Source organism: Trachemys scripta, chromosome 10 (assembly GCF_013100865.1).
Source record: "Trachemys scripta elegans isolate TJP31775 chromosome 10, CAS_Tse_1.0, whole genome shotgun sequence".
In the NCBI taxonomy this organism is placed as follows: domain Eukaryota; kingdom Metazoa; phylum Chordata; order Testudines; family Emydidae; genus Trachemys; species Trachemys scripta.
In genome coordinates, this window is record NC_048307.1 from 82402350 (window position 1) to 82415733 (window position 13384).

General features: G+C 44.3%; 1 protein-coding gene across 4 annotated transcripts in view; it reads left to right on the forward strand.

The window, feature by feature from the left end:
- Window positions 1–378: 378 nt before the first annotated feature.
- PAQR5 (progestin and adipoQ receptor family member 5) overlaps window positions 379–13384 on the forward strand; it is a 33288-nt gene continuing 20282 nt past the window's right edge. For 3 of the 4 annotated variants that reach the window (XM_034784099.1, XM_034784101.1, XM_034784102.1), the window contains exon 1: window positions 3530–3832. The gene's annotated coding sequence lies outside the window, so the exon portion shown is untranslated. Of the gene's footprint in view, window positions 519–3529; window positions 3833–13384 lie in introns of those variants that run through there. The other variant, XM_034784100.1, reaches the window with a different exon arrangement.

The following is a 13384-nucleotide window of genomic DNA, read 5'->3' on the forward strand; positions in this document are numbered from 1 at the left end:
ACAGCCTGGCATCTGCTTTTGCATGCTTACTGTTTCCATGTAGTGGAAACTACCTGCACTGATTTCTCAGCAGTTGGGGTTTTCTGTGCCCTCGGTGCAAGGTGTGTGTGCAACATTAACTGCATAATGGGCCGGATTCTGCATTCTTTCCCTACACCCACTCCAGTTGCCTTTCCTGGGTACTGATCTGCTGCGCTGCACGTACTTCCCCAATGCTGAGCTAACAATAAGCACCTTGGAGACACACCCAGTTCTCAATGTTTGACTGGTGGAGCATTTGGTATGTCTGGAATTTTTTTTTTCATTTATTCTTGATAAGCAAAGGCGAGCGTTCACTGCTGTGATTTACCAAGCTTCTTCAATCGCTCCGTGATACCAACGCTGGTTGTGTTGTAGTCACACAGCTGGAAATCAGAGGGTTTTGCCTTTTCTGATATGAGTATTGGGAGTCATGTGGGAGCCAGTCCTGTTAGCTGTGGATGCAGTCAGCAGTTGTTGGCACTAGACTGGGCCAAGGTGTAAGTATTAGCACAAAATGGTTTGTACGAATAACTGTAACAATGGGGGATTGTTTGTAAATTGTGCATTTGGACTATTTGTAGTGTCGCTGGTCACGTGACATTTGGTTCTGCTCCCTGAGTGGATGACAAATTTTTTAGAGGACAACATCAAATGCCAAAAAACGTGCTTCTGGCATGAATGTGCGAAACTTCCAGAGCTCAGGAAACGTTTTCTGAAAGTTTCAGGGATCACCTGAATGTTCAGAAATACCGACCAGCATGACCCCCCAAGCAGCACGGAACCGAATGTGAGCTGTTTGTTGTATCCGAAGATCTGGTTTGTCATGATTTTGCTAGACCTAGGTCATCAATATGACAGAGGCCTTTAGCAGGAGGTCTGGAATACTTAGCTAGCTAATCTTCAGTGTGATTTCTTATACAAATTCAGAGCCAGCAAGACCCTGAAGAATATTGCTTTTTGTTTTTGCATGATACACGCTGGTACCAATAATGTTGTTTATTGCATTGTCCTCAGCATTTTGCTGGCATTGTATCTGAAATTGCTGCTTTGTGCGGATAACTTTATAGTCCAACTGAAGGAAATGACGCTGAAAAGAGATTGCAGAACAGATGCGATGCAGGCTTGTATATTTCAGTCTGAGGTTAAAAAGAAAAAGGTTTTAAAAGAAGCAGTAAGAACACTAGGTAATTCTCAGCCAAGGAAAAGCTAGGATTAAAATTCTGGAGCTGGGACAGGGAGGGTTAACATGCCCAGACTTTAAATTTATGTCAAGATTCTTTTTCCCCCTTGTGATTAAAACCTGGGATATTCTTGCATATTCATGAGACCTGATTTAAAATGACCATTATTTCTGCTCTTCGTGATCTGTGAATAATGCATTGTGCCTCAATATAGTTTTTTAACTACTTACTAATACTAGAGTAATGACCTTGTGTCACACTTCAGTGATTCAAGGCTCTTAGTCTGTTGTTATATTCAAATATTGTGAAATATGTTACTCATGGCTGTGAGGGCTAAAGTAAATATAGGGGCCTTATCAGAGAGAAGAAGAAGAATATGCTTGGTTTTGCATACAGTAACTTTGACTAGTCAAAAGAACTGTAACCAGCAACGCTGTGAGCATGGAGGGCTAGATGTGGCAGAACTACCAGGGACCTTGCTTTGCAGGCAGGTACCGCTCTTCCAGAGTTTCCTTGTGCACATTGGGCATATGAGCTGTTCCAGCCATTCAGATGGGATTGGTTACTCTCCTCCCCGCTGGTGTGCTATCTCCGCCCCCTGCCCCAGGCAGTGGGGAGGGAGGCTATGATCCTGCCTCCTGCCCCCCTTTTTTGCCCCATCCATCTCTTTTCTGGCATTTTATGTTTAGCTTTTTTAAGGGCCTGATCCTGTCCCATTAAAGTCATAGGAAGTTTTGCCATTTATTTCTATAGGAGCAGGGTCGAGGCCGGACTGTGTGGTTTTACTCCGAGGAGCCGTGATGGGAGATCTCCTATCGATTGCGTCTCAGTGGCTCAAGCACAAGTAGGCGCAGGTTCCACATCAAATGATGATTTGGATTATTCCCCACCCCACCCACCCCCAACTGCCGGCTCTGCAGACCCCACGCCGGCTCTGAGACGCAAGCTGGGGGCTCTGGTTCACCTGCCGTTGGTACCTGTCAAAGAAGGATGTTGAGGCTGGTGCCTGGTTAACAATTCCATTGATGGTGCGTGAGTCAGAATCAGGGCTGCCAACAGTCCCTAATTACAAGGGACTCCTCTGTACAAGAAGTTCGGGAGTTGCTAAGTGGTGCAAAAAGCAGCAAGAAATGCTGGCGAATGCACGCGTCTCTGGCTTCTTCTTCTTAATCATAGTGGTGAGGATAGGCAGCCCTAGAACAGACTCTAGCTCGCTCTCCCGTGGCTGACTGGGGGATAAAACAAGCTGTTGTGACTCAAAAACTGAGGGAGCCGGTCTGTTGAGTAAGAAGGGGGGAGGGATAGCTCAGTGGTTTGAGCATTGGCCTGCTAAACCCAGGGTTGTGAGTTCAATCCTTGAGGGGACCACTTAAGGATCTGGGGCAAAAATCAGTACTTGGTCCTGCTAGTGAAGGCAGGGGGCTGGACTCAATGACCTTTTAGGGTCCCTTCCAGTTCTATGAGATCGGTATATCTGCATATATAAGGTGCCATTTTCACATGGTCACTTTCCTGCCCATAACTGCACTTTTAAGCAATCCCCGTTTTGTAACCTCTTTGGATGTTACCAAAGAGAGCCGTGACCATGTGCTGCCCTGTGTTCCCCTCCCTGCTGTTCTCGGGAAATGTAGTCCTCCGTGCAAAGGGACAATTTAGGCTCTGGTTGATCCCAGCAGCTGAGTTTGTCGTAAGCATGTTTTAATTCAAAATGGATGATTTCCGTTTGACCAGTTTTTGAGATACGCAGGGGTCTTTCCCCCAGTCTTTCTGTTTGAATGACGATCACAATGGGACAGATTCTGCCCCTCTTACTCACCCTGAACAGTCCCTTACTCCACAACTAGCTCCACTGAAATCTGTGGAACTACGTGTGAAGTATGGTGTGATTCAGGTATAGATGTGGCGGGATTGGGCCCAATATTACCATCTGTTTCTAAAGTATTTGATTTCTTAAAGCTCTTTGACATGAATGATTTAAGATTTCCAGACCCTTGAAGGCAGGCAGGCAGGCGTGTGTTTTTATCTCCATTTCAGAGATGGGGAACTGAGGGACAGAGAGGTAGGACTTGGGACACTAAAGAGGCCTGTGGATTTATACACTATGTACCTGTATTCTGCTTCCTGTGGGTCTCAGTAAACTGAATCCAGAACAGAATCTGATATTATTTTGGACTCAATTATTTCCAATAAAATGTGAGTCAGAATGAATTTGCTCCTAATCCCAGGGAGCCGCATACATGCTGAACCGCTGTCCCCTGCCCTGTGCCAGCATGCTGCGCGCGGCCCCTACAGCTGGCTAATGTGTATGTACTGCCTGGCCAAGTGGCTGCTGTAAGCATATCTCACTCCGAGCCTCTCTGCTTCGGTTGCCCTGCCCTTAAGAGGTCAACAGGTTGGTTTTGTTTCTTTTGCAAACCTGTCAGCCCACTTACTCTCACTGGGCTGCTGTCTACACGCCAGCTCAGCCCCAAACAATTCTGCTACTTACCACATTTCTAGCACAGGGCTGAGCTGTGCGTTTTCCATTGTACAAAGAAGAATAGTACTGACCTCCTGGTACTGAGGGGGCTGCCAGCTCCTCTGGTTAGTAGGGCATCAGCGAGTGCATCCCGGCTCCCAGAGGCAGAGATGTAAGTACAGTGCATATTTGCTTCCCAGCAGCAGTTCTGGGTTTTATGCAGCTTTTTGGATGATCGTTTATGTTGCTTGTAGTGAAATATACTGAATTTTTATATAACAAATGCAAACAGCACTTTGACTGTAACTAGGCGTGGAAGGATTAGATTGGTAAATGTTGATTTCACTGTACACACAGAAACCAACGAAAAATATTTCCATTGAAAATAATCCACATTTACAGCTAGACAAAGTAAGAAAAATGCTGCATGAGTACTTATCCGAGTTTAATGTCAGGATAGTTCCTTTGTATATTTTGACATGTGATATTGGGAAGTTGTGTTTTAACGGTTATAAAGCTTTAACTTTTTGAATATCCACATTTATCGTTAAACAATAATTGTTTAACCCCCCTTGTCTGACCACCCCATAATTTCACACAACTGTGAAAATGTAAATAAACAAAAAAATGCTTAAAACCCATAGTTTTACACAACTGCAAAAATTTAGCTTTAAAAATAACTTTAAAAATAAACCTCGATATTATCTGTCAAAATTATTTTTAAAAAATCAAATTCTGCCAAGCCCAACTATATGCAATCTGCAAGACAAAGTTTGAACTTTCTCATGCCCACACTATATACATATATATATATATATATATATATATATATATATATAGAGAGAGAGAGAGAGAGATAGACACACACACACCGAGAGAGAGAGAACAATGGAAAATTAGTATGTATTTTGTGTCATAAGAACAATTCATTTATTTTAAGAAGTTGCTTCCTTCGTGCATGCATTCTGTAACAATAATATCTTAAGTGTATAATACCATTTGCGCTGTTATTCCAAAACACTTTACAAGCAGACATATACGCCACTGAAATGCAGCCATCTCTGGGGTGCAGTAGAAATCTGATCACCCTGGATTCAACAAAGCACCTAAGCACATGCTTAAGTCTGCTTGAAAGTGACTTCAATGGGACTTAAGCAAACACTTACAACTTTTTCTTTGTGTTTAAATGCTTTGCTGTGTTTGGCCCTAAACAAGTAATAAATGATATAACAAACCTATTTTAAATTCCTCACCGTTCTGCCTACAAGGTTTTGGCATTTCTTATGTTGTTACCTTTAGTGGTGATTATGCGGGATGGCTCAGTCACTGGTTTTATAGTTTAACAATTCTCTCTTGTGCTGAACAGAGTAAATCATAAAAGTTAATAATTAACAGCTAAAATATTTCTCTTGAATTTAAATCATCCTGTGTGCACTGTTGTATTTTAACTCTGATTGTGTCTGCCATGCAGCCAGTGCTAATAAATGTAACTATAGAAACTCTACAATGAAAGGTTGTGCTTCAGGCAGACCTGTTTACCCTACGCCCATATTTCCCTGAATAAAAGCACGCCCTTGTAGAAGAGAGGTGATTCTATAGGGGAATGTCAGGGCTACTCATTTACAGAAACCCATCTTGAAAAACTGGAAGTTAAACTGTCAGGCTGAAATATTCCTGTGTAAACTTAACAGCAAAAGAACGGCTGGCTCCTGCCCTTGGAGATGTGGGTGTGCACTGTATGTAGTGTGTTTTGTAAAAAATCTACTCGGCATGTGTGGGCATATGCTTTGCTGAGTTTGCAGGATAAGCAGGGAGATGCTTCTCTGTATTCAAGCTTCAAAGCCAAATTTGGACCAGGACCTTGAAGCCCTTAGGTGCATGTTGCTCCCATGGAACTCAATGGGGAGTAACATGAGGCTTGGACAAGGGGAAGTTGTGTTAAAGGGAATCGGACAAACTGTGAGAAAGTTTGTGTGTCTGTTTTTGGGGAGAGAGGTCATAACTTTTACAAAGAACTCTCTATCCTCGCGACTGTATGCAGCACTCACCTGCATGTGCACCTCACCACCCTTCATACGACACTTTCTGGCTGCTTGTTACTGTTTCCCATATTCAAATGAGTGCAGCGTCCAGGAGTGCAAGTAGGGTGGTACCCCCCAGTGCGCAGTACCGGCAAGAGATTGTTAGTGGGTACGGGTACCGGAAAGACTTGGGGGGAGGGGCTGCACTCTGCTCCTTAAAGGAGCAGAACACAGATAGGGAGGATGTTCATTCTTTATATGGCTTTAACAGCACAATACATAGGCTAACAAAGGCTTTGTTTAAGTTTTTGAGGCTTTGCTATTACGTTGGTCAGGAGTCCTCAAGAGCGGAGGCGTGGGGGGGACGGAAGGTCTTTAAACAGTGTTTTTATTCTGTTCCTCCCCATTGGTCTGAATTATCCGTGACATCCATACTGCATCACATCAAGTCCAAATCATTAGAGGAATGCCTCTGCTTGCACTGACCAGAGGATGTTTGGATTCCGATGTCGGCCCAGTTCTGCAGCCTGATGGGAATCCGGTCTTGTCCCCAGTGTACGTAGAATTCTTCTCTGCAGCCAAACTAGTCTAACGGCTTGTCTACACTGCCACTTACAGCTCTGAAACTTTCCTCACTCAGGGGTGTGAAAAAACACCCCTCCCCTGAGAGATGCAGGTTTCAGAGCTGCAAAGTGGCAGTGTAGATAGCGCTCCCAGTGCTGGTAGCTATTCCCCTCATGGGGTTGGTTTTTTTTTTTTTTTTTTTTTTTTTTACACAACACTGGGAGAGCTCTCCCATTTTGTTAACTGGCACTGAAGCAGCAAAACAAAGAAAATGAATGCCTCATTTTCTAGCTTTGTGGGTGAGAGAACTATAAGTGAAGATTATAATGCCGGACACTGACGGCCTTAAACCAGCTGCCTAAGGAATCTGCCAAGAACTTTGCTGAAAATATGTTCCTCATCTTAGCAACGTAGTTAAGACTTATCAGACATCTGCCCACCTTTATTCAAATGAAGCTTCTTCTGATCTGACAGCTCAGGCATTGTCAGTTTCATCCAGAACAATTTACAAACTTGGAACCTAATCCTGTAAACCCTTAATCATTTGATCAATCCCATTGAAGACAGTGGGATTATTTGCATGACTATGGGCCACTCTTGTGGACTTGTACGTGTTTCAGGAGTCTGCTCCTATTAAGGAAGTTGAATCCCCCATTGAAATGCAGTGTTTGGGTACAATACCATAAAGCAGTTTAGGATACAGTTCTACTTCAAATTTGTCCTTTAATAAGTCATACATATGCTGAAATGGCTCCTCACCCAACTCCTCTATTCCATATAAACAGACTGAATACTACATATTTGGGGGGAAAGTGAGTAATTAAGCACGCTGATGTTTATATATATATATATATATATATATGTTTATTTATATATATATATATGAAGGGGGCCACCAGAGGGAGAGGGTGGGGGCCCCGGGCTGGGGGTGGGATGGGGAGGAGTAACATGGGGAGGTCACGTCCCTTCCCCCCCATGTCCCTCCCATGAGTCGAGTTCCAGGAAGAAATGATTTCTACTAGCACCACTGGCAGCGTCCCAGAGGCCACAGGGGTCTTGCTATGGGAGCAGAGGGAAATGGGACTTGGTTGTCTGCCCTTGCTAGTCTTTTCATTGGTTCTAGAGTTGTGCATAGTTGACTCTGCTTTAGAGAGGGGACTATATTTCTGACACTTGAACAGTGAGACCAGAAGACATTTTAGCTGTTTCAGTCGCATGTAATTAATGAGATGTATTCATATCAACATAGCTTTTTGGGTACTTTGACTCTCTCTGGTCAGCAGTGAATGCCAGCTCATAGGCGAACAGGCAAGCTAGTGGTGCACAAGGGAGAACGGTTTGCCATGACGAAATCAAGGCTGGAAATGAGATGGTTCCCAGCTATCGGAGGAGTGATGTTTTGGAATAGCCTCCCATTAGCCCTAACACAGGCAAACAAACGAACTAGTTTGAAGATGGAGCTTGATAAATTTCAGAAGGTAATTCTATGAGGGGGCTGCCTGGAAAAGTACAGGCCTGGACATGGTGACCCAGGAGGTCCCTTCCAATCCTATGTAAATTTGTAATATATTGATTCACAACACAGTAATTCACTAGCGAGGGCATATTGCTCATCCAGGACACGTTTCTGAAATGTACTATCAGCTGCTCTTAGATACACCACTACCTCAATATAACGTAAATTTGGATATAACGCAGTAAAGCAGTGCTCCGGGGGGGGGGCGGGGGGGGGGGGCTGCGCACTCCAGTGGATCAAAGCAAGTTCGATATAATATGGTTTCACCTATAACGCGGTAAGATTTTTTGGCTCCCAAGGACAGAGTTCTATCGAAGTAGAGGTGTACTACACTGATGGATGCCAATACAAGAACCTAGATACACAGACAGAGAGTCAGTGACTAGTCATTTGTATGCCCGATTACCTGATTTGCAGTCGTGGTAACCCAGCGTATCAGATACTCGGTTTTGTCTGAGACTAAAAATATGGGTCAGGTGCTGATTGATGATCCAACATGTTGAGCAGCTCACATGACTTTTCCAGTTTCACTAAAAGAAGAGTTTGTATTTTTTCTGTCCCAGGGCTCCCTTCAGTTGTGTTCATAGCAAATGTGTTCTGGCAAAGGATAGGAACGGGTAGAGCTTGTTCCAGACCTTGAGAGTCCGGGTGAGCACTGGAGGGCCCAGTTCTGTATGGAGGGAATGCTTTCAATGGGGATTTGAAGCATTCCCCCACGGGATTCAGCCCATCGCTTGTACTGCAGTGAGAAAAATGCTTAACTAAAAAGGGGACCTTAACAGACCAGATCTGCATGTAACAAGACAAAACTCTGAGCCTGTGGGACCCCGGTTGTAAATCTGAAAGAAATAAAGTAATTACAGATCATGGAAAAAATCAGACGTGTAAACTTCAAAAACATTTCTGATTGTTTTCATGTCACGTGTTACATTTCTGGGATATGGTCATTTTCTTCTTTTAAAATAGATGAGTGAACATCTAACCCTTTTTCCTGGGAAGTAGCTTTGCACGGAGGACTCCCATTATGCAAGTATCAGAGGGGTAGCCGTGTTAGTCTGAATCTGTAAAAAGCAACAGAGGGTCCTGTGGCACCTTTGAGACTAACAGAAGTATTGGGAGCATAAGCTTTTGTGGGTAAGAACCTCACTTCTTCAGATGCGAGTAATGGAAATCTCCAGAGGCAGGTATAAATCAGTATGGAGATAATGAGGTTAGTTCAATCAGGGAGGGTGAGGTGCTACTTGCATCTGAAGAAGTGAGGTTCTTACCCACGAAAGCTTATGCTCCCAATACTTCTGTTAGTCTCAAAGGTGCTACAGGACCCTCTGTTCCCATTATGCAGTGCAGCTCGGGAGTTGCACAGCCACAAACTGTGTTTAATAGTGTTGGAAGGTTGGATATGAGAGAGTGAGGCAAACTCTAATGATAAGGTGTGGGGCATTTGCAGGAAAATAAAAGGGGAGTGTGTTTGCTTCTCTGGGTAGAGAATAATTGCAGGGTGGAAAAGGATATCAAAGGCTTTGCTTGATATGGAGTTTTTCGACCACTGTTGCTGTGTGTCTACATTTAAAGTCTGATCCTGTACCGGGCTGATGACCCATAGTTCTTAGGGAAGTTGTGACGGGGACGTTATGCACAAGAGAAAAGGGGAAGATGGAATAATTGGGCTGTCTGTCACAAGAAGTGTGTATTGCTATAGAAAATAATGAAACTGCCATTTTCAAATCTAAGTTTGTGGTGCCAGTTTCTGTCACTTGGATAATACTGTTTTAAATATTGTCCAGGCACTGCGATTGGTATGTGGCTATGTTAGTAACACTTGGCTACAGGCTTAAAAGGCGAGGCAAGCTGATAAAATATACGTTTGGATACTCACCCTTAAATGACCCTTCTCCACAATCTTTGACTACAAAGTAGGACGCATGTTCAGGCTGTAAGAAGTCTGGGGACCTGGAGCTAGAAAGCCTGCTGATTCAACTCCACAAAAAGAACAGGAGTACTTGTGGCACCTTAGAGACTAACAAATTTATTAGAGCATAAGTTTTCGTGGACTACAGCCCACTTCTTCGGATGCATCCCCACTTTGAACTTTAGGGTACAAATGTAGGGGCCTGCATGAAAACTTCTAAGCTTAACTACCAGCTTAGCCCTGGTCCGCTGCCACCATTTCCAATGGATTCCCTCCCTGGGAAGCCTTGAAAAACCTTCACCAACTCCCTGGTGAATACAGATCCAAACCCCTTGGATCTTAAAACAAGGAGAAATTAATCATCCCCCCCTCCTTCCTCCCACCAACTCCTGGTGAATACAGATCCAACCCCCTTGGATCTAAAACAAGGAGAAATTAACCATTCCCCTCCTTCCTCCCACCAACTCCTGGTGAATCAAGATCCAAACTCCTTGGATCTTAAAACAAGGAAAAATCAATCAGGTTCTTAAAAAGAAAGCTTTTAATTAAAGAAAAAGGTAAAAATCATCTCTGTAAAATCAGTATGGAAATTAACCTTACAGGGTAATCAAACTTAAAGAGCTCAGAGGACTCCCCTCTAGTCTTAGGTTCAAAGATTCAACTCCAGCAGCCTGCAATAGGTTAGCACAGAGCATGGAAATAGGGCTCTGCAGTTGCATGCTGTGAGAAGTGGTCAAAAAAGGAAAGAAAGTGGACTCTCTAATGCAGAAAGAAAGCTGTCAGGAATCGGAAGAGGCTGCCTGAGTTAGACGTTTGAAAAGGTTTTGCAGAAACAGACACCAAAAAAGCTCTGGGGAACTGTGAGTAGTGCACAGACATTTTACTGTTCACCTGCTATTCCAAAGAGGGGCATCCCAGGCCCTGGATGCATTCCCAGCATGACCACCCCCCCAGAGGAAATCTTAGGAATTAGTCCGTCAACCTGGCCCTGCGCCGGTAGGCTTGAAATAGGTGTGTGGGGATAAATGAACATGATTGTAAATGCTGTCAGAAAATCATTGCCATGCCAGGAGTAACAGCAACATGCCAATTGTGAGCCAACAAATTCAAAAAGGAGAAGGTTTGAAAACCGAGTGTTCGCTGAAATGGTTTCAGCAAAATGTTTGTTTTAATGAACTCACTTCATTTTTCTGTGAGTTAGCAAGTTATGGGACAGTATGGGAAACCTCAGTCCCTTTCTGTGCCAAGGAGTGTCCTGTAGATGGCGCTACAAACACCTTTCCATAGCCAGTCACTTTCAATGCTCTGTTTCTGTTGTAGCCTAAGCGAAGCTGACAGCAATGTTGCTTAATTCTGAAAGGCGAAGGAGCACTTTGGACCATCGCTGCACCTGTTAAAGGCTGGGAGTTTGATGAAACCAGGGAAAGGGTTTCATCAAACCTCTCCCCTGCCTCCGTCCCAGACAGGTTTAAATACAGGTTTAAATACATGAGCTTATTCAGCATCACTGCACCCCGGTGAGGCAGGGTTTGTTACCCTCATTGCACAGCTGACATGCGAAGGCTCGGCGTGGTGAAAGGGGTTGTCCAAGCTCACAAAGTGAGTCGGTGGCAAATTTGGGATTAGAACCCAGGAGTCCTGAGTCTGCGCCTCTAACAACTGCAGACTATTGTAACACCCTCCCTTTATCCTTTTGCATTTTCCGACATCAGGAGTGCAGCGTGGCTCCTTTTTGGCTGCTGTAGAAGCCGGCAGCTTGTGTCTCTTCCCCAGGACCTATTCCAACACATCTGGCCCCCCCTGCCAGGGCATTCAAGCTAGCCTTTAGCTGCCAATGACAGTCTCCCACCCACCTCCCAACCTCCTCGGCAATGCCAGCTGGGGCCAGAGGGCCGGACAGACGGAGTTTTACTGTTAGGGAAAGTTGCCAGTAGGGGCTGAGATAAAGGGGGAGACATACTGATTTCCCAGGGGCTGCATGTTATTAACACCACTAAGCTGTCACTAGGCATGGAGGAGTTTGTACTCCACACCTTGTGGCATTGGACTGGGAGCAATGAGCACTTAAACTAGTATTTTGGCTGATACTGGCTGGAAGGAGGAGGGGCTCCCATGCCTGAGACTACCCCAAACAGCTGCAGGTTTGGCACATTGCCTGGATCCCCCCCATCTCCCCATTCCTTTAAGGAGAGCCCGCCTGCCCCTCATCTCACCTCCCCAGTCTATTGATGTCCAAGGACATAGCTGAGCAGAGACCATCTGCATGGTAGCACAGTACTGCACATGGAAGGCTGGTCCTCTCGCCATTTTGCTGGTTCTCTCTTGAGTGATTTTTGTGTGTGATGATAAAGGGAAATTTCAGACACCGCTAGATGGAGCATTAAGGCAATAATGCCACTCGTGCTGCGGATTCCCCTTGACACCCAGTTGTAACGGGAACCCCCCGCAGAAGAATATGGGAAACAAGTGACATTCTGCAAAGGGGCCAGTCCGGCCTTGAATGGAGCACACGTCAATGCCGATGGGAGCTTTCAGTGTGGGTTGATTGGCTGCATCAGGCCCTAGAATGTCAATTCAAGTGGGCATCTGAGCTGCCTCCCAATATTTCCATTGACGGTGGGGAGTTTGAACCCCCATGACAGAATAGGCAGGGCCCACACTAGACTTGGGTAAAAATTTTCATGAGACTAGTTTTTTTTTTTTTTCCCCCCACCAAAAAATGCAGTTGTGGGGTGACCAAAAAAATCTGCGAATTAAAAAAAAAAAAAAAAAGGGGGGGGTGGGGGAGTTTCAGAAATGTTCCAGAATGAAACATTTTGATTTTTTGTTTTGGAAAGATGTTCCAATTTTGAATTTTCCTAAATTATGTTTTAAAACCCATCGAATGAAACAAAATGAAATTATTTCAATTCTTTAATTTTGCCAGGAAATCAGAGATGTTTTCATTTTGGTGTGATCCATAACACTTTTTTTCCTCTGTTTTTTTCAGCTCGGCCACCAAACTGAAATACTGGTATTCGCTCAGCTCTAGCCCAAACTTACAGGTCTCCCAAGGTCCACATAGGCATAAGAATGGCCATACTGGGTCAGACCAAAGGTCCGTCTAGCCCAGTATCCTGTCTGCTGACAGTGGCCAATGCCAGGTGCCCCAGAGGGAATGAACAGAACAGGTAATCACCAAGTGATCCATTCCCTGTTGCTCATTCCCAGCTTCTGGCAAACAGAGGCTAGGGACATCATCTCTGCCCTTCCTGGCTAATAGCCATTGATGGATCTATCCTCCATGAATTTATCTAGTTGGTTTTTTAACCCTGTTATAATCTTGGCCTTCACAACATCCTCTGGCAATGAGTTCCACAGGTTGACTGTGTGAACAAGTACTTACTTTTGTTTGTTTTAAACCTGCTGCCTGTTAATTTCATTTGGTGACCCCTAGTTCTTATGTTATGTGTTGTGAGAAGGAATAAATAACACTTCCTTATTTACTTTCTCCACACCAGGCATGATTTTATAGACCTCTATCATATGCCCCCTTAGTCGTTTCTTTTCCAAGCTGAAAAGTCCCAGTCTTGTTCATCTCTCCTCATATGGAAGCTGTTCCATACCCCTAATAATTTTTGTTGCTCTTTTGTGTACCTTTTCCAATTCCAATATATCTGGGATGACCATATCTGCACGCAGTGTTCAAGGCAGAGATCCAATACCTCTACCCTG